The sequence below is a fragment of the Carcharhinus amblyrhynchos genome, chromosome 29 (assembly GCF_965287045.1).
Source record: "Carcharhinus amblyrhynchos chromosome 29, sCarAmb.v2.hapA, whole genome shotgun sequence".
Classification (NCBI taxonomy): domain Eukaryota; kingdom Metazoa; phylum Chordata; class Chondrichthyes; order Carcharhiniformes; family Carcharhinidae; genus Carcharhinus; species Carcharhinus amblyrhynchos.
Window position 1 is genome coordinate 33,708,195 of NC_137352.1, and position 22,509 is coordinate 33,730,703.

The window sequence follows — 22,509 nt, forward strand, 5'->3', positions numbered from 1 at the left end:
AGGTCGAATAGTTCGATGGGGCACTTTTTGTACAGTGTGTGCAGGAAGGTTTCCTGACACAATATGTGGGTAAGCCGACAAGAGGTGGGGTCACATTGGACTTGGTATTGGGTAATGAGCCAGGCCAAGTGTTAGATTTGTTTCTGGGGGAGCACTTGAGATAGTGACCACAATTCGGTGTCTTTCATTATTGCAACGGAGAGGATGGATAGGGTCACACCACAAGGCAAGGTTTATAAATTGGGACAGGGGTAATTATGATGCGATTAAGCAAGAATTAGGGAGCATAAGATGGGAACAGAAACTGTCAGGTAAGGACACAAATGAAAAGTGAAGCTTATTTAAGGAACAAATACTGCGTGTCCTTGAGAGGTATGTCCCTGTCAGGCAGGGAGGAAGTGGCCGAGTGAGGGAACCATGGCTCACAAAGGAGGTTGAATGTCTTGTCAAGAGGAAAAAGGAAGCATATGTTAGGATGAAAAAACAAGGTTCAGTTGGGTCACTTGAGGGTTACAAGGTAGCCAGGAATGAGTTAAAAAAAAAGGGCTTAGGAGAGCTAGGAGGGGGCATGAGAAGTCCTTGGTGGGTCAGATCAAGGAAAACCCCAAGGCTTTTGACTCTTATGTGAGAAACAAAAGAACGACCAAGGTGAGGTTAGGGCTGGTCAAGGATAGTAGTGGGAACTTGTGCATAGAGTCAGAAAAGATAGATGAGATGTTGAAATTAATACTTTTCTTCAGTGTTCACTAAGGCGGGGCTATGTTTTTGAGGATGAGAGTGAGATACAGGCTGATAGGATGGAGGAGATAGATGTTCTGAAGGAAGATGTTTTAGCAATTTTGAAAGATCTGAGGGTTGATAAGTCCCCCGGGACAGATGGGATACATCCGAGAATACTTTGGGAGGCAAAGGATGAAATTGCGGAGCCTTTACCTTTGATCTTTGGGTCCTCACTGTCCACGGGGATTGTGCCAGAGGACTGGAGAATGGCAAATGTTGTTCCTCTCTTCAAGAAAGGAAATAGGAATGACCCTGTAATTATAGGCCAGTTAGTCTTACTTAGGTAGTCACTAAGTTAATGGAAAGGGTCCTGAGGGATAGGATTTATGACCATTGGGAAAGATGCAGCTTAATCCGGGATAATCAGCACGATTTCGTGAGGCGTAAGTCTTGCCTCACAAATTCGCCTGAATTCTTTGAGGAGGTAAATAAGCGTGTAGACGAAAGTAGAGCAGTTAAGTCGTATACATGGATTTTAGTAAGGCGTTTGATAAAGTTCCCCATGGTAGGCTCATGAAGAAAGTAAGGAGGTGTGGGATAGAAGGAAATTTGGCCAATTGGATAAGTAACTCGCTGTCTCATAGAAGACAGAGGGTGGTGGTGGAGGGAAAAGTTTCAGACTGGAGGGCAGTTATCAGCGGTGTAACATAGGGGTCAGTGCTGGGTCCTCTGCTATTTGTGATTTTTATCAATGACTTAGAAGAGAGGGCTAAAGGGTGGGTTAGTAAATTTACTGATGACACCAAGATTGGTGGAGTAGTGGATGAGGTGGAGGGCTCTTGCAGGATGCAGAGCTGGGCCGAAAAGTGGTAGATGGAGTTTAACCCTGATAAGTGCGAGGTGATTCATTTTGGTAGGACAAACTTGAGTGCGGATTACAGGGTCAATGGCAGGGTTCTGAGGAATGTGGAGGAACAGAGAGATCTTGGGTTCATATCCACAGATCTCTGAAGGTTGTCACTCAAGTGGATAGAGCCATGAAGAAGGCTTATAACGCGCTAGTGTTTATTAACAAGGTGTTTGAGTTTAAGAGTCATGAGGTTATGCTGCAACTATACAGGACCTTGGTGAGACCACATTTGAAATAGTGTGTGCAGTTCTGGTCACCTCACTATACGGAGGATGTGGAAGCATTGGAGAGAGTGCAGAGGAGATTTACCAGGATGCTGCCTGGTTTGGAGGGTAGGTCTCATGAGGAAAGGTTGAGGGAGCTGGGGCTTTTCTCTTTAGAACAGAGGAGGATGAGAGGTGACTCAACAGAAGTTTATAAGATGTTGAGGGGGATAGATAGAGTGGACGTTCAGAGCCTATTTCCTCAGGTGGATGTAGCTGTTACTAGGAGGCATAACTATAAGGTTCATGGTGGGAGATATAGGAGGGATGTCCGGAGGTAGATTCTTTACTCAAGAGAGTACTTGGGATGTGGATTGCACTACCTGCTGTGATAGTGGAGTCAGACACTTTAGGAACTTTCAAGAGGTTATTGGATAGGCACATGGAGCACACCAGTATGATAGGGAGTGAGATAGCTTGATCTTGGGTTCAGACATAGTTCGGCACAACACTGAGGGCCAAAGGGCTTGTGCCGTGCTGTACTGTTCTCTGTAATCCACATGGTGTAGGTACACCCACAGTGCTGGTAGGGAGGGAGTTGCTGGATTTTGATGACAGAGATATACTTTCAAGAAACTTAACGGCTGTTGGTGGTATTTCCTTACATCTGTTGCCTTGTTTTTCTAGGTTACAGCGGTCACAAGTTTGAGGCGCTTTCGAAGGAAAATATACCAATATCAAAAAGATTCCCACTCCTGATCACAGTTCTGCTCTCCTGTTGCAAAATGTCCATTTGTGAACATTGGGTAATGGTCAGAATAGACACAATAATTGTTGAATAGTGTGCCAAGAGTCACTGACCTGGGTGGTATAAGAATGGCTAAAAGCCAATTGGGCAAAGTACTGGGTCAACCAGTCAGTGGAACAACACCACTAACCAACACCCGGAGAGAGAGAGAAGGAAAAACAAACAGTATACAGAACATTGTGGAATGCTGAGTGTCGTATTTTGTTCGGAAAGTAAAACTAGAAAAAGCAGATATGAACCTACAAACAACTATCTCATTCAAATGTAAATGGAGTTGCAGTAAAATACTTTGCTCTCTACTCGCTCAATCAGATCAAAAAGACAATTTTTTTTCAGTGACAAAACGAGCAGAGCATTTTCCCCAAGGACACTAAGAGCATTGGAGCATTTTCCCCAGGGGCGCTGGAGAGAGAGGTCATTATCTCCATCCTGTCAATATGTCTAACAATTGATGAGGTCACAGGAAATATAGCACCTATCAGTATCAGGAGCAGTTTCATGCTGGCATAGTGTACCAAAGTATTTCTACATAGTGCCAGAGCTCCTAAAATACTCAGTTACATTTAACCAACATCAAAGGATCTACCTTAGTTTAGCTGCATTCAGCTTAATGACAAAATAAGTCCAATTTATTGAGATATGTATGCCATTTTAACAAGGAGTCCAAATACAGCCTACAGTCTCAAGCCGATCATCAAAAACAGGAATCCAAGCTACAGAAGGTCCAGACTAGCAAGATTTCTTTTTAATTACCTAGCTTTGGGACTCAACAGGAGCCCCAAGACACATCAGCATACTTGGACCTCATACATGACCTCCAACAGGAGCTCATGACACCATCAGCATACTTGGACCTTTTCTCAACCAGTCATATCTTTCAACCTGCAACCTCCCTGCCCCCTTATTCTTTTTGGGGGAACATTTCAGTGGCACAACTAGAATTTGCAAACAAACTCCGTGAGGTAAAATCATCTGGGCCTTATACTTCAGGTTGCCAAGTGTTTGTCATTAACCTCAGGCTCCGGTTAGAAAAGAGGCTACAGCAAGAGCTTTACGAATAGGGACCAGGTACAGAGATAGAGTTCAGGTGGACAGTTCAGTGTGATGATTGCAAGTGGAAGCTTTTGAAAATGGTGGGGAATTTTCACAAAAGGCTCTGCCAACATTGGGGGATGTGGGGAGTACAAGTTAGGACACAGAGCTGGACAGAGGCAACGTCACGGGTTTAGAGACAAAAATGAGAATGCTGAGATTAACCCACTTGTGAGCAGAGATCCAGTAGAAGATGGCAAGGAAAAGGGCAGCATGGAATAGAATGAGGTCAACAGATTTGGTAATAAATGGTAAAATACTGCAGATGTTGGAAATCCCAAATAAAAACAGAACATACTGGAAATATTTAAAATGGCAACATCAGGAGAGAGTTTCCATCACACACAATTTTGTGGAATTATTTTCCCTCTCAGTGGTCCTTTCCTCCCCAGACTACAAGCTTTTAAAGCCTAAATGATCATCACCAGTTCTTATTACAGATTTTCATTTATTCTCTTTCATTATTTCCAGCCTACAGAACCCTAGCTCTCAGGGTAGAATCCCCAAGAGACATAAGACAAAATCATAAAAGCATAGAATCCCTACAGTGTAAGAGGCCATTTGGGTCAAAACAACTACCGAGTCAAAACCAACTCTCTGACAGGGTATCTTACCCACCCGATCCCCATAACCTCACACATTTACCATGGCTAATCCATCTAATTTACAGACACAAGGGGGAATTTGGCATGGCTAATACACCCAACCTGCATATATTTGGAGTATAGGAGGAAACCAGAACACCTGGAGGAAACCCACGCAGACACAGGGGGAATGTGCAAACTCCACAGACACAAGGTCGGAACTGGATCCAGCTCCTTGACACTGTGAGGCAGCAGTCCACTGTGTCACTGTCAATGTCTGCATTGTGAAATTAATGGAAGCCTAGTACAAACTCACCTTCCCACCTTCACAAACTGCTGTAGGGTGGACAAAAAAGAATCAGGATACAGATGAAGGGTAGAATGCAGAGCTGGAATATACTTTCATGGTCCAATTGATGGCTATTTCACAGTTCATGACACCAAGCCCTACGTCAGGGACTTTTAAACAACTTCCCACTACTCCGAACTCTCTATTAATGCTGCTGTCTTGTATTTAGACAGACAGGCAGACTGGTATTTATGTGGTGCTTTTCACAACCACCGGACATCTCAAAGCTTTTGATAAGCAATGCATTTGCTTTGAAGTGTAGTCACCATAACATACAATAGCAGCAATGTGCACAGTAAGATGATATTGCATTCATCATAATACATAATGCCTCCATGAACTGTGGTTGGGCCTGCCCACATTTGTACTATGACACCGACAGGGACCAGCAGCATGGGCATCACCAATGAGCTCTGAAAAGCCAGGATGATGTGTGCATGAGCATGCATCTTGGTTTCCTGGTGGCCATCCTTCCCAGCATCCCAGGAGCAGTGGTGTTGAAAGGCAAGCCAAATGTGCTCCCGGGAGTGCCTGATCCTCCCAGTGAGGTTTGGCTGGTTCCAGGTGTTCGTGAGTTCTGGGACTGGCTTGCCTGTGGGCATGCCCAGTGCTGTGGTCTCCGTGACCTTGCTCTGCAACGTCATGAACTCATGTCCTGCCTGACAGCAACAACCAACAGTGATAATCCACTGACTGCTTCATAATGATGTTTTAGCCTTGTTGCAGGTGCAGCAATTCCCTCCAGTGCGACTTCCCTCCCATCTGGGTTGGGATGCCGGAACGTCACTGTTCACTGCGGGAGCTGGTGGTCCTTTGGGACTGATTTTGAAGCACTCGGCCTGCATTGATCTGGGAGGGATGGCTTTGCTTTGGGGCTGGTGTAGTGAAGCAGCAACTACAATGGTGTTGTCTTCGAGGGCAGCACAATGGTTAGCACTGCTGCCTGTTTTCATGCTTTAAACTTCTATGACTCTACAAAGAATTTAGACAGTTACATGGGTACAATGGGTATAGAGGGGTATGGGCCAAATGCGGGCAACTGAGATTAGCCTTATCAAACACCTTACTGAAGTCCACATAAACCACATCCACCGCTCTTCCTTCGTCAATGTGTTTAGTCACATTTTCAAACAACTCAATCAGGCTCGTAAGGCACGACCTGCCCTTGACAAAGCCGTGACTGACTACTTTTGATCATACTAAACTTATCTAATTGTTCATGGACAAGTTGGGCCAAAGGGCCTGTTTTCATGCTGTAAACCTCTATGATTCTAAGTTTTACAACACCAGGTTAAAGTTCAACAGGTTTATTTGGTAGCAAAAGCCACTAGCTTTGGGAGCGCTGCTCCTTTGTTCAGCAAGTGGGAGTTCTGTTCACAAACAGGGCATATAAACATACATCTTTTATCATATCAAACCTGCAATCACTCCCCACGGTTGTCTTTACATGCCCTGTTTGTGAACAGAACTCCCACTTATCTGACGAAGGAGCAGCACTTCGAAAGCTAGTGGTTTTTGCTACCAAATAAACCTGGTGGACTTTAACCTGGTGTTGTGAGACTTCTTACTGTGTTTACCCCAGTCCAACGCATCTCCACATCCTGACTACCAGCCAATCTGCACACAGCAAAACTGCACAAACAGCAATGTGATTACGACAGATAATCTGTTTTTTTTTGTCTGATGTTGATTTAGAGATAAATATTGACAAGGACACCAGGTCTAACTTCCTTATTCTTCTTCAAAATCATGCCACAGGAATTCTACAACCTGAGTAAGCAGATGGAACCTTAGTTTAACATCTCATTTAAAAAACTGCACCTTCAACGAAGCAAGCAACACTCCCTCAGTACTGTACTGGAGAATCAGCTTTGATTTTTGTGCTCAGGCCTTGAGTGGGTTGAACCCAGGACCCTGTGATTCAAAAGTGAGAGGGCTACCAGTTACCCCACAACTGGTTCCTATATTCAAGAAAGGGAACAGGGACAGCCCAGGAAATTATCGACCAGTGAGTCGAATCTCAGTGGTTGGTAAGTTGATGGAGAGGATCCTGAGGGACAGGACTTATGAACAATTAGATAAGTTTAGTATGATCAAAAGTAGTCAGCACGGCTTTGTCAAGGGCAGGTCGTGCCTTACGAGCCTGATTGAGTTGTTTGAAAATGTGACGAAACACATTGACGAAGGAAGAGCGGTGGATGTGGTTTATATGGACTTCAGTAAGGCGTTTGATAAGGTCCCCCATGCAAGACTTCTTGAGAAAGTGAGAAGGCATGGGATCCAAGGGGCTGTTGCCTTGTGGATCCAGAACTGGCTTGCCCGCAGAAGGCAGAGAGTGGTTTGTAGATGGGTCTTTTTCTGCATGGACGTCAGTCACCAGTGGAGTGCCCCAGGGATCTGTTCTGGGACCACTGCTGTTTGTAATTTTCATAAATGACCTGGATGAGGAAGTGCAAGGATAGGTTGGTAAGTTTGCCAACGACACCAAGGTTGGTGGTGTTGTGGAGAGTCTGGGGGGATGTCAGAAGTTGCAGCGAGACATAGATAGGATGCAAGACTGGGCGGAGAAGTGGCAGATGGACTTCAACCCGGATAAAGGTGTTGTGGTTCGTTTTGGCAGGTCCAATGGGATAAAGGGGTATAATATCAAGGGTAGGACTCTTCGCAGTGTAGAGGATCAGAAGGACCTTGGAGTCCGGGTCCATAGGACACTTAAATCGGCCTCGCAGGTGGAGGATGTGATCAAGAAGGCATATGGTGTGCTAGCCTTCATTAATCGAGGGATTGAGTTTAGGACTTGGGAGATAATGCTGCAGCTTTATAAGACCCTTGTCAGACCCCACTTGGAGTACTGTGCACAGTTCTGGTCACCTCATTACAAGAAAGATGTGAAAGCTATGGAAAGGGTACAGAGGGGATTTACAAGGATGTTGCCTGGATTGGGTGGCATGCCTTATGAGGATAGGTTGAGGGAGCTAGGTCTCTTCTCCCTGGAGAGACGAAGGATGAGAGGTTACCTGATTGAGGTTTATAAGATGTTGAGATGTTGAGGTGGATTCTCAGAGGCTATTTCCCAGGGCTGAAATGGTCACTACGAGAGGGCACAGGTTTAAGGTGCTGGGGAGTAGGTACAGAGGAAATGTCAGGGGTAAGTTTTTCACTCAGAGGGTGGTGGGTGAGTGGAATCGGCTGCCATCGGTGGTGGTGGAGGCAAACTCGTTGGGGTCTTTTAAGAGACTTCTGGATGAGTACATGGGGTTTAATAGGATTGAGGGTTATAGACAGGCCTAGTAGGTAGGGATATGATCAGCGCAACTTGTGGGCCGAAGTGCCTGTTTTTGCTGTAGTTTTCTGTGTTCTAACTGACATAAAAAGCCCTTAAACCCAATTGGAATTCAAGCTTCACGTAACACATCTAGAATCTTCCCAAGTTTAGATCAAAATCTCATATTCATGGCAACTTGTTTCTAATCGCCCTCCTGAAACTAAAATAAATTTCAATTCCATATTAAATGGCCAGTTTGACATGTCACTCCTAACCTAGCAATACAGTTCCCAGCATTTGCCCAGCCAAATTGAAAACAGACCCTGCACATTCCTTACTTTATACTGAAATGACCCCAAATTCCAAAAACACATTTCAACAGAATTCTTAATCTGCATTATTTTACCAATAATAAATTCACCAAAGTTTGAAGTGATCCATAAAGGAAATGTTTATTTAGTTAAAAACTGGGCAACATGGACAAGTTGGGCCAAAGGGCCTTTTTCCATGCTGTAAACTTCTATGACAAGTAGGTTTACATTAACACTGCAATGAAGTTATGTGAAAACTCCTAGTCGTCGCACTGCAGTGACTGTTCGGGTACACTGAGGGAGAATTTAACATGGTCAATGCACCCAAACTGCACATCTTTGGATTGTGGGAGGAAATCAGAGCACCCGGAGGAAACCCACACAGATACGGAGAACATGCAAACTCCACATAGACAATGACCCAAGCTGGGAATCAAACCTGGTTCCCTGGTATCATGAGGCAGCAGTGCTAACCACTGTGCTGCTCAGGTTCCTTCAAAAACAAAGCACAGAACACTATAACAGGATTTTCCAGTTTGATGAAATCATCATCATTTCACCCTTGAGGCACCTTTACATTTTTAGTTGTTATTTTCTCTCCTCTCCTGAAGGTGCTGGCTATCGGTGAGGCCTACTTCAACAGATACCAGCTGCCAAGCAGTACTTCAGCCAACTGGCCATTCTTCAAGTGTAAGCCTAGACAATGAATGCTAGTTGCCTATTGAATCAGTGAAGGATGGCAGCTAAATTAACACTCATTCATCAGCCAATGCTCACCCTATAATCTGTCAGGTGGCCAACCCGACTGCCCTGGCTGAAATTGGTTAACTGCAAAAATGAGGAATTACATTTCTGAATCGCATAACTTTGTGCAATGCAGTAATTTTGTAAAAAAATTGTTACAAAAGGGTATAAAGGGATTGGAAATTAAAATGCAGAACACCAAGTGTTCAATGGAGGAAGACGCTCACATCACCTTCAATTGTACTTCTATTCCAATACAAAACCGCGCACTCAACAGCAAGAGCTCCCAAAGGTTGTTTTAAGATACATTCCAGCACACAGCCTTCTGCACTGGGATATAAGCATTGACACTCGGCCAAAGACTAGCATCTTTACCACTTGGTGACTGTTAGCACAAGGACAAACCACTCAATACATCACCACCTTCTCACCACCCAGTGCTCTCAGACAGCAAGTAGACATGTAGACGCTTTACAATCTATTCCTGAATACTTCTGTTCATACATGGCACAGCAGGCATGCTTTCAGTTTCTACTACTCTGGAGGCAGATTTTGCTATGGATCAATTCATTCCATCAGCTGCTGCCTCGATATCCTGCATTTCTCTCAAGCATTACAATTGAGAAAATATGGCTTAAACTAACCTGAACGTTACAGCATGTTTGCAAAAATGAACATCATCCAACCATGCCTGTTACAAATATGCAGGGTCACCACCGAAACTGAATTACTGAAACTCATTATCTTCACTGTCTGATCTGAAGCTGAAGGCTCAGCAATTACTGAATACAAATCTACAATTCCCACTATTAGAAATCAGCTAACCATTAGAAACAATGCAAATGCTGAACATTCACAGAGCAGCAACATCTGTAAAGACAAGCTTATTTTGGGCATGTATCCATTCTGAAGTACACAGCACAAATGTCATACTACGTCTCCTTACAGATGCTGTGACCTTCTGCACATTTTCAGCACTTTGTTTATGATGGGTACTAATAATGAGGCTCAAGAACAGATGTTCTATTATATCAGCCCAGGAGGGTCATATCAAACCTGCAATCACTCCCCAGGGTTAAATATTGCAGTCAGCTTCCGATTCTCGGAGCTGTAATTCCCCTCACTCTAAAACCCTGCTGTAATACACAAAACAAGCAATGTTGTGACAGAAGTACAGCTCTGTTATGTATCAAACAGGATCTTCCTGTACTTTATGCTTCACGATAAAGCAGCATGATTCAAAAACACTGCCTACTGAGAGTTACATTCTTGAAAGAGTTAGCTCCGGTGGCAAGAAAGGCAATTATTACACAGGATATGTGCCACAAAAACCTTCTCCAATCGACACAAAATTAGTTTCACAAGAAATTGGTCAATCACCGCCTCTATACAGAGTGCAATCAGTTAAGATTGTTTGACCAGACCTCCGGACTTTTTTTTAAATGTTAATGTATCAAATTTACTAATTCCTACAAGATATTGTGAATGTTGGTCCAGCAACCACTGGAATGTGGCCTCACACCATGAGCAACACTGGTCTATACCTTTTCCCCCAAGCACTATATATGCACCGCAAATTATTGACTTGATACTGGAGCAAACTGTGCAGATACAGTTACTTATTCCAAAATTACATCACCAAACTAATTTGCATTTCTCACTGTCAAAACAGCATGGCAGCATAGAAACATCGAAAAGAGGAGGAGGAGGCTATGCCGCCCTTCGAGCCTGCTCCAACATTCATTATGATCATGGCTGACCATCCAACTCAATAGCCTTCACCTCATATCCCATGATCCCATTCACTCCAAGAGCTATATCTAACTCTGAAAACACACAATGTACAACAGCCTTGAAAACATACAATGTTTTGGCCTCAACTGCCTTCTTTGGTACAGAATTCCATAAGCTTATAATTCTTTGGGTGATGAAGTTCCTGCTCGCCTCAGTCCCAAAAGGTTTATCCCATATTAGACCATGGCCCTTAGCTCTGGACACACACTGCCCCCCCACCCCCTCGGAACATCCTTCCAGCATCCTGAGAATCTACCTTCCAACACTAACATAAATGTTGCAAGGCAACTGGCACAAAAATATAAATATTTTAAAATGTTTAACAAAACTCTATAAACAATTTACTACCTGCAAAAGGGTTATGGGAGGAGGACCTGGGTGAGATTATGGTTGGTACAGACCCTTGATGGGCCGAATGGCCTCCTTCTGTGCTGTATGGATTCTAAGTGAGATACAACAGTTATATTTGCTCTTTTCTGGGTCTCTCAGATTGAGCTTCATGTCAGGACCATAAATCACATATTATCAGGATCCTTCAATATGGATTACCAGCAGAAAGACTAACTTTGCATGGACAATTCTAGCACCACCACCTGCAAGCTATCCTCCAACTCATTCTGGCTTTGGGTTCCTCCAATGTTGCTGTGCCAAAACTCCTGGAACTTCCTCCTCAATATCATTATGAGTATACCTACACCACATTGCAGTGGTTCAATAAGGCAACCCACTACCACGACTTTCACAATGGTCTATATTACAACAATTATGATGTTTTAAACATAAGCTGCAAAGTACTTGGGGAAGCAATGACAACATACATCTCTTCATTTTTTCAACCAAGCTTGGGGGAAGGAGGAGAAAGAAATGAATGCACTAGAATGAGAGGTAGAGGTGTTGAAGAGGAGGAGGAAAGAGGACAAGATTGCAATGAAACAAAGTGAGGGCAGGAGATTTCCCCAAGTAGGCAGGGAGTGAGTGAAGAAGCATGAAACTGAGGAGAGGAAATTCAATATTTGGGGGGATGCAGGGAAGTGGGCTCAGACTGTGTCATCAAGACAAAATCCTCATGCTCAAAGGCTAAACGTCTGCTGTACTGAGACACAAAGTTTAATGTTTATCTATTAGTGTCACAAGTGGGCTTACATTAACCCTGCAATGAAGTTACAGTGAAAATCTCCTAAAGTGCCATTGAAGAATTGTGTATCCCATATAAATTCACAAAAACAAACTGATTATTTGATACTAAAAACGTAGCTTCCCTCTCAAGCAATAATGCCAGCTGGTCAGAATGAATCGGCAGAATTCCCAGCCTGCAAACAATACACCTTTCATCTGTGTAGCTTCCAGGTCAAGGGGCAGCCTCTGCATTGTCTGTCAGTTAGTTCAAAACAAAACATGTTTTCCTCGAAACACATCAAAAAAAACTGCTCATCACTTAGGGGCAGTAGTTGTGGGGCCTTAAACCAAGCTTCACTGAGACTACTTGTTACTATGGTGGACACCCACAATGTATAATTTTAAGTGTTGTAATTTATTGAAAAGATAGGCAGTTCTCCCCTCCCACTCAAATCAATGCAACACAATCCAACTCAACCCACTCTCCCCACCCCCACCTTCCCCACCCCCACACAACATTAAACATGTCAAACCAGTTGCCTATACAGTCTATATATCAGTGATGGTGTCTACATCACCTAGAGTAAATCGCTTCTCTGGCCTTTCAGCTAAGATCAAGTGCAGTATCAACATGCTGTACTTGGTTGAAGTCATAAGGTTACACTGAGGCTTCAATTGAAGCAATTTTTAAAAGCGGCATCTCGCCTTTTGGCTAAGATGCAAATGAGATCAAGCCTTGGAGGAGGTGCAATGCCTACTCCAATCAGCTAGGATCACGTAGATCAAGCCCAAGACAGGAGGTGAGAGCCCTGTCTCATCAGCTTGGATCGGGAATGTCTCACTTGCTGAGAGTCTGAATTGGACTTGATTGGATTGAATTGGACATATAAATAAATAAATCTGAGCATATCCCCTGCTCCTGCACACTGCCAATCTTCCAAACCTTTCCTGATGCAGAAAAACAAATGTGAATTGCAACACCAGTTAATTCCCAGCCTTTAGTCTGCTTGGCAGGGTGTGACCAACACCCAACCCTGAACCAGTGTCCCACAGCAGAGACTGGATATTGCCCAGGATCAACCTCATTGTCCAGCTTCCCCTCCCAGGGAACTACGCAACCTTTACAGTTATCAATAGTCCCAGCAAGATTTGCTGAACGAGTGGGAAACTGAACTATCATGAAGGGCCAGCAATCTTAGCCCATTCCCCAGACCCCACAACATGACCACCGTCAATTATGACTCATAGTAACAATCCTGCCTTTGAGTCAGAAGTTACGGGTTCAAGCTCCACTCCAGGATTGACACTGAGGGTATGGAGGTGCTGGATTTCAAGGGGAGGTAATAAACCAAAGTCCCATCTGCCCTCAGGTTAATATAAAGATGGGCACGCGCCGGAGTCAGGCGACTAGAGAATTTTCACAGTAACTTTATTGCAGTGTGATACTAATAAATAAACTTTAAAAATGTTGAAAAAGAGCAGGGGAGTTATCCCTAGAGTGTTGGCCAATATTTATTCCTTGCTCAACACCACAAAAGCAGATCATTATCTCTTGCTAATGATGGGAGTTCACTGTGCTCACATTGGCTGCCATGTTTCCTACATTACAACTGCAATTTCTGAACTACACTAATTCATTGGCTGTAATGCGATATGGAATGTCCTTTGGTCTGGAAGGGCACATTATAAATTGCAAGGCTGCTTTTTAATTTATAATCTTCTGAATCAATTTTATATCCTGTACTCTCCCCAGTCCTCAGTCAAAGGTCTGCTCCAAGTCTGTCCCTCTGTAGATAGCCACAAGATCTTTAATGACACTCCTAGATTTTCACATAACTCGGTCTGAACTCTCGTCATAGTAAACCTGTATTCCAACATTCCACAACACACAGCCCTCCTCTTATTGCTGTTCACCATCCCTAAACAACAAATACACTGCTCCTTAACTCAGTACTTGCTGTACGATACTTAGAACGTAATCTGCCTATGCACCATAACTAAAACTAATTAGATGCTCATAGTTTATCTTCTTATTTAACCCCAAGCTGAACTTGACTCCATATCCTATTTCCACACCCACAACATCACCCAGTTTCACACCTGCCTCAGCTCATCTGCTGCTGAAACCCTCACCTAATCCACTGTTCCTTCTAGACTCAACTATTCTGGACTTCGCTGGACTTTGGGGTAGTTTCCACAGATTGGACAGCAGCAAATTTGACACCACTGTTTAAAAAAGGAGGTAGACAAAAGGCAAATGACTATAGGCTGGTTAGCTTAACTTCTGTAGTAGGAAAAATGCTTCAACCTATCATCAAGGAAGAAACAGAGACACATCTGGATATAAATTGTCCCATTGGTAAGATGCAGCATGGGTTCATGAAGGACAGGTCATGTTTGACAAATTTAGTGGAATTCTTTGAGAGCATTACATGTGCAGTGGACAATGGAGAACCTGTGGATAAGGTGTATCTGGATTTCCAGAGGGATTTGACAAGATGCTGCACCAAAGACATAAGATAAAGTTGCACGGTGTTATGGGTAATGTATTAGCATGGATTAAAGGATTGCTAACTAACAGAAAGCAAAGAGTGGTAGTAAATAGGTGTTTTTCTGGTTGGTGATCAGTGACTAGTGATGTGCCTCAGGAATCAGTGTTGGGACCGCAATTGTTTATGATTTACATAGATGATTTGGAGTTGGGGATCAAGTGTAGTGTGTCAAAATTCGAAGATGACACTAAGATGGGTGGAAGAGCAAAGTGTGCAGAGGATGCTGAAAGTCTGCAAAGGGAGATAAATAATCTAAATGAGTGGGGGAGGGGCTGGCAGATAGAGTACAATGTTGGTAAACGCAAGGTCATCCATTTTGGTAGGAGTAACAGCAAAATGGACTATTATTTAAATGGTAAAAAATTACAGCATGCTGCTGTGCAGAGAGGCCTGGGTGTCTTTGTGCAGGAATTTCAAGGAGTTGGTTTGTAAGTGCAGCAGGTAATTAAGAAGCAAATGGAATTTTGTCCTTCATTGCTAGAAGGATGGAGTTTAAAAACAGCAAGATTGTGTTGCAGCTGTGTAAGGTGTTGGTGAGGCCACATCTGGAGTACTGTGTACAGTTTTGGTCTTCTTACTTGAGAAAAGATGTACTGGCACTGGAGGGGGTACAAAAGGGATTCACTAGGTTGATTGCAGAGTTGAGAAGGTTAGCTTATGAGGACAGACTGAGTAGACTGGGGGTGAAATAATGAGGGATGAAGTGTTAGGGTTTGTAGGTAGTATTAAAACTGATAAATCTCCTGGGCCTGATGGCATTTATCCCAGGCTGCTTAGGGAGGCGAGAGATGAAATTGCTGGGCCTCTGACGCAAATCTTTGTCTCTTCTTTGGACACAGGTGAGGTCCCAGAGGACTGGAGGATAGTGAACGTGGTACCGTTGTTTAAAGGGTAGTAGGGATAACCCTGGTAATTATACGCTGGTGAGTTTGACATCAGTGGTAGAGAAGTTGTTGGAGAGGATTCTTAGAGTTAGGATGTATACGCATTTAGAGTGTTGCAATCTGATTAGGGATACGCAGCATGGCTTTGTTAAGGGGACATCGTGCCTTATGAATCTGGTAGAATTTTTTGAGGAGGTAACAAAAACGGTCAATGAAGGACGAGCCATTGATGTCGTCTATATGGATTTCAGTAAGGCGTTTGACAAACTCCCTCATGGTAGATTGGTTGAAAAGGTTAAGGCTCATGGAATACAAAGACAGGTATCTAGATGGATCGATAACTGGCTTGGTAATAGGAGACAGAGAGTAGTAGTGGAGGCGTCTTTTTTGAGCTGGAGGTCTGTCACTAGTGGTGTGCCGCAGGGCTCGGTACTGGGACCTCTTCTATTTGTAATATACATAAATGACTTGGAAGAGGGAGTACGTGGTGTGTTCAGCAAGTTTGCAGATGACACGAAGATGGCTGGACTGTGGACAATGAGCAGCAGTGTCAGGCGACGCAGCAGGATACAGATAGGCTGGTATATTGGGCAGATAAATGGCAGATGGAATTTAATCCTGGTAAATGCAAGGTGATGCATTTTGGAAGAAATAATGTAGTAGGGAGTTATATGATAGAGGGTAGACCTATTAAGAGTATAGAAATGTAGAGGGACCTGGGGGTGCAAGTGCACAAGTCTTTGAAGGTGGCAGTACAGGTGGAGAAGGTTGCGAAGAAAGCTTATGGTGTGCTAGCCTTTATAGGAAGGGGTATAGAGTACAAGAGCTGGCGTCTAATGTTGCAGTTTTATAGAACGTTGGTTAGACAGCTTTTGGAGTACTGCATCCAGTTCTGGTCGCCTTACTACCGGAAGGACGTGGAGACCCTGGAGAGAGCGCAGAGGAGGTTTACCAGGATGCTGCCAAGTATGGAAGGACTGGGTTATGAGGAAAGATTGGGCAAATTGGGGCTGTTTTCCTTAGAAAGATGGAGAATGAGGAAAGATCTAATAGAGGTGTATAAGATTATGAAGGATATAGATAGAGTAAACAGTGGTAAACTTTTTCCTAGATTGGAAACAAATATTACGAGGGGCCATGGGCTGGGGCGGGGGGGGGAAGGAAGGAAGGAAGGTAGGTATAATTCGGATGTTAGAGGGAGGTTTTTCACACAGAGGGTTGTGGGGGTATGGAATGCACTGCCACGTAAGGTGGTGGAGGCAGCATGCTGGAGTTGTTTAAGGGATAATCAGATAGGCACATGAGCGGAATAGAGATGGAGGGATATAGGAGACTGTTTTAAATAAGGGTCAAGAGCCTTGGGACGTTCCGGGGAATCAAATGACTCCTATGGACCTTCCAACATATTTTCTGGCTCACTTGTTTTGCTTTTGAGCTTCTGGGGATTCCCTTGAATGTTTGCATAAGATGTGCACGTTATTGACGTTTTTCTCTTTTAATCCACAGGTGCTTCGGTCCACCTTGCTGTCCAACAAGGGGCATACACGTGGTGGGTCATGCAAGGGCTGCTCTTGGATGTTTCGAGAGTAGCCTAGTGCTTCACGTCGTTAGTGTACGCTTAAACTGGACCAGCTGATGGGCAACACGACAGCTCGGTGACTATCACTGTTTGCTGTGCAGATACATGGATTTGGGCCAGTATCTGTGGGAGTTTGCGTGGGTTTTCTCCAGGTGCTCCGGTTTCCTCCCACACCACAAAGACGTGCTCTTAGGCTGATTGGTGTAACAAATTGTCCCTAAATTAGTCTCCCCTCAATCTGATTTCCAATGTGGAGTGCCATAAGCGTAGACAAAGGTCATGGGTGGAAGAGGGAACTCACAATGTTAAAATGGCGGCGCGGGCTCATTGGGCCGAAGGGCCTGTTTCCCGTGCTGTGTTGTTCTTTGAAACTAGAACTAGTGGGCATAACCTCAAAATGAGGGGAAGCAGGTTTAGGACTGAGTTGAGGTGGAACTTCTTCACACGAAGGGTTGCGAATCCTTGGAACTTCCTGCTCAGTGAAGCGGTTGAAGCTACCTCATTGAATGTTTTTAAGGCAAAGATAAATAAATTTTTTAACAGTAAAAGAATTGAGGGTTATGGTGAGCAGACAGGTAAGTGAAGCTCAGTCCACAAAAAGATCAGCCATGATCTTATTGAATGGCAGAGCAGGCGCAAGGCGCCAGATGGCCCGCTCCTGCTCCTAGTTCTTATTCTAATCCTTTCCTGCTGGCCTCCACCCCCTGTAAACCTGAACTCATCTAAAACTCTACTGACCCAAGCCTAATTTACATTGGCTTCAGTTCAGCAGTGAGTCGATATGGAAATTCTCATCCTAATTTCCAAATTCCTCCATAGCTTCACCCCTCCTTCTCTTTGCAAACTCCTCAAGTTGTCAATCCTCGAATATGTTCCCACAGCTGAGCTTCCTGTTTAACTCCAAATTTGTTCACTCCACCATTCGTCATCAGGCTTTCAATTGCCTGAGATCCAACCTCTGGAATTTCCTCTCCAACTCCATGAACAAGCTTTTGGTGAACTGTCCTAATATCTCCTTCTGCAGCTTTTACTGCTTGTCTGCTTCCAAACCTGCGTAATGCTTTGCAATATTTTCCCATCTTAAGTGTTTGTGATCTGGAATATACTGCCTGAGCAAGTGTCAAAGTACTTACATAATGCCCCAGCCATGCCATAAGAACATAAGAAGTAGGAGCAGGAGTAGGCCATCTAGCCCTTCGAGCCTGCCCCGCCATTCAATAAGATCATGGCTGATTTGAAGTGGATCAGTTCCACTTTCCCACTTTCTCCCCATAACCCTTAATTCCCTTGTCTATGAGAAACCTATCCACCCGTGACTTAAATATATTCAGCGAGGTAGCCTCCACTACTTCAATGGGCAGAGAATTCCAGAGACTCACCACCCTTTGAGTGAACTGCTCCCCCCCACCTCATTTTGAGGCTGTGCCCTCTAGTTCTGCTATCCTTTCGAAGCGGGAAAAATCTCTCTACCTCTACCCTATCTAGCCCCTTCATTATCTTATATGTCTCTATAAGATCCCCCCTCAGCCTTCTAAACTCCAACGAGTACAGACCCAGTCTATTCAATCTCTCTTCATAGGCTAACCCCCTCATCTCCGGTATCAGCCTAGTGAACCTTCTCTGCACTCCCTCCAAGGCCAATATATCCTTTCGCAAATGCAGCAACCAAAACTGCACACAGTACTCCAGCTGCGGCCTCACCAGTGCCCTGTACAGTTGCAAGACCTCCCTGCTTTTATATTCTATCCCCCTCGCTATAAAGGCCAACATTCCATTTGCCTTCTTGATCACCTGCTGCACCTGCAGACTGGGTTTTTGCAATTTGTGTACAAGGACCCCCAGGTCCCTCTGCACGATAGCATGCTGCAGCTGTTCGCCTTTTAAATAATAATCCCTTCTACTATTATTTCTACCAAAGTAGATAACCTCACATTTGCTAATGTAATACTCCATCTGCCACATCCTCACCCACTCACTCAGCCTATCCAGATCTCTCTGCAGACTTTCCGCACCTTCCACACAATTTGCTTTTCCACTCATCTTCGTGTCATCAGTAAATTTTGTTACCCTACACTCAGCCCCCTTCTCCAGATCGCCTATGTAAATGGTAAACAGTTGAGGCCCAGCCCTGCAGCACTCCGCCAGTCACCAACCGCCATCCAGAATAGCACCCATTGATTCCAACTCTCTGCTTCCTATCAGACAACCAATCCTCTATCCACGCTAACACCTTACCCCCAACTCTGTGCACCCTAACCTTTTGCAGCAAACTTTTGTGAGGCACCTGATCAAACACCTTCTGGAAATCTAAAAACACCACATCCACCGGTTCCCCTCTGTCTACCGCACTAGTCACATCCTCATAGAAATCCAATAAATTCGTTAAACACGAATTCCCCTTCACGAATCCGTGCTGCATCTGCTTGATCAAACCGTTCTTTTCTAGATGACGGATCTAGATTACTGATTATATATTCTAATCAGTAATCTGTAAACTGTCTATGCTGTGATATGCTCTGTCTGAGGCCAGAACACTTCATTCACCTGACGAAGAGGCACACCCCGAAAGCTTGTGAGTTTACTATCAAATAAATTGGTTTTGTGAGACTTCTTACTGGGCAAAAAGTAGCACAGGGGCCACATGTAGCTCATCTGGTTTCCCAGCGCAGCCTCACTAGTCATTTTGTTGGCCAATGCCCACACGCAGGATTGGCACATTCCACTGATTTCCATCCACGTCGTTTTTTTCCCTACCAGTATGACTGAAATTATGCACAGATAAAGGCCAAGCGAAAATCTCATGTGCCCAGCCACCAGCTTAGGTTACCTATCACTGATCTGAATCCTTTTCTTATACACTGTGTTGCTATCAAGCTCTATTTGATTGCCCAAAGGTGTCCGAGTGTTAGGTATTACAGTCACTAATGTAAGTTAGATACAGAAGATCAATACATTGACAATGCAACACACGCACAACATTCATGTACAAAGAATCAATCCTCATGCTGTACAACTATCACACCACCCAAAGAATATCCCATGCAGCTGCCATTTCCACAACACGCTCTGCTGACAATATATTCTCATCCTAAATACACTCACACACTGCAGCACATCTGACTTTGCATGGCTTCAAAATACCTCAGCACTGAACCATATAGGCAGCAGTCAGCTCATTCCAGGCTGATTCTCAATATCTCTCCACTGAAGCCAAATGTGTTCCTACTCACACTGCAGTCAGCGAGACCTCCAACCTCCAGACCTTCCAATCCCCACACCCCCGGACCCTCCAACCCCCCACACGCCTGGGACCCTCCACCCACGCGCCCCCCCCCAAACCCTGGACCCTCCTCCAACCCCCCCACACCCGGACCCCCCCAAACCACCCCCCCGAACCTGGACCCTCCAAACCAACCCCCCCACCACCCGGACCCTCCAAACCACCCCCCCCCACCACCCAGACCCTCCAAACCACCCCCCCCACCACCCAGACCCTCCAAACCACCCCCCCCCACCACCCAGACCCTCCAAACCACCCCCCCCCACCACCCAGACCCTCCAAACACCCGCCCCCCCCCCCCCACCACCCGGACCCTCCAAACGCCCCCCCCCCCACCACCCGGACCCTCCAAACACCACCCCCCCCCCACCACCCAGACCCTCCAAACACCACCCCCCCCCCACCACCCAGACCCTCCAAACACCACCCCCCCCCCCACCACCCAGACCCTCCAAACACCACCCCCCCCCCACCACCCAGACCCTCCAAACACCACCCCCCCCACCACCCAGACCCTCCAAACACCACCCCCCCCCCCACCACCCAGACCCTCCAAACACCACCCCCCCCCACCACCCAGACCCTCCAAACACCACCCCCCCCCAACCACCCAGACCCTCCAAACACCACCCCCCCCCCACCACCCAGACCCTCCAAACACCACCCCCCCCACCACCCAGACCCTCCAAACACCACCCCCCCCCCACCACCCAGACCCTCCAAACACCACCCCCCCACCACCACCCAGACCCTCCAAACACCACCCCCCCCCCACCACCCAGACCCTCCAAACACCACCCCCCCCCCACCACCCGGACCCTCCAAACACCACCCCCCCCGCCACCACCCGGACCCTCCAAACACCACCCCCCCCACCACCCGGACCCTCCAAACACCACCCCCCCCACCACCCGGACCCTCCAAACACCCGCCCCCCCCCCCACCACCCGGACCCTCCAAACACCACCCCCCCCCAACCACCCGGACCCTCCAAACCACCCCCCCAAAACTCAGACCCTCCAAACCACCCCCCCCAAACCCAGACCCTCCAAACCACCCCCCACAAACCTGGACCCTGCTCCAAACCCCACCCCAACCCTCCAACACACCCCCCGACCCCCGGACCCTCCAACCCCCGACCCCCGGACCCTCCAAACACCCCCACCCTCCAACCCCCTCATTCCTAGACAGTCCAATCTCCCCATCAAATCCCCCCACCCCCAGATCCCCCCCGTCCCCAGATCCCCCCACGTCCCCCCCCACCCCCAGATCCCCCCACGTCCCCCCCCACCCCCAGATCCCCCCACGTCCCCCCCCACCCCCAGATCCCCCCCACGTCCCCCCCCACCCCCACCCCCAGATCCCCCCACGTCCCCCCCCACCCCCACCCCCACCCCCCCCCACGTCCCCCCCCACCCCCAGATCCCCCCACGTCCCCCCCCACCCCCACCCCCAGATCCCCCCACGTCCCCCCCCACCCCCACCCCCAGATCCCCCCACGTCCCCCCCCACCCCCAGATCCCCCCACGTCCCCCCCACCCCCACCCCCAGATCCCCCCACGTCCCCCCCACCCCCACCCCCAGATCCCCCCACGTCCCCCCCCACCCCCACCCCCAGATCCCCCCACGTCCCCCCCCACCCCCACGTCCCCCCCCACCCCCACGTCCCCCCACGTCCCCCCCCACCCCCACGTCCCCCCCCACCCCCACCCCCAGATCCCCCCACGTCCCCCCCCAGATTCCCCCGTCCCCGGTCCCCCACGCCTCATTCCCAGACTCTTTATCCTCCCCGCTGTCTATCCCCGGGAGACCTCCCTGAGTCACATCGGAGCTGTCTGCCGGCTCCCTCTCATTCTCACTCGTCGATCACTCCCTCCCTCTCCCGGGCTCCATATTCCTGTCAGAGCCGGCGCTCTGGCGGCTCCTACCTGCTCTCTCTCAGCTGCCTCAGCCGCTCTCGCTGCCGCTCTGCCGCCGCTCCATCTCCCGCACTCTCTCACTGAGGAAACCGCAAACCGCCAACCGCCCCGGCGTCACCACGCACACCACGCCCCGCCCCGCCCCGGCGTCACCACGCTCCTCCCCTACGTCATTACGCACGGCCCTGGCCCCGCCCGGAGCGCCAGGCTCTGACAAAGGGAACGGGGAATGTCCGTTGGGGAATTTAGTGAATATCCCGCTCTCTGACAGGACCGAGCTCTGTGAAATATTTATATTTAAACTATTGATATTACTCTGAGGGTGGCCACGTTCAGTCTGGGCCACAGTCCAGAGGGGCTACTCCCGCCTGGCGTGGCCCCCCTCCCCAGGGATCACAG

At 46.9% G+C, this 22,509-nt stretch overlaps 1 protein-coding gene across 1 annotated transcript in view; it reads right to left on the reverse strand.

Moving 5' to 3' along the window:
* The window catches only part of arhgap32b (Rho GTPase activating protein 32b), a 529,550-nt gene extending 507,377 nt beyond the window's left edge, over positions 1-22,173 (reverse strand). The window contains exon 1 of the mRNA XM_080214854.1: positions 22,120-22,173. The gene's annotated coding sequence lies outside the window, so the exon portion shown is untranslated. The remainder of the gene's footprint in view (positions 1-22,119) is intronic.
* Positions 22,174-22,509: the final 336 nt, after the last annotated feature.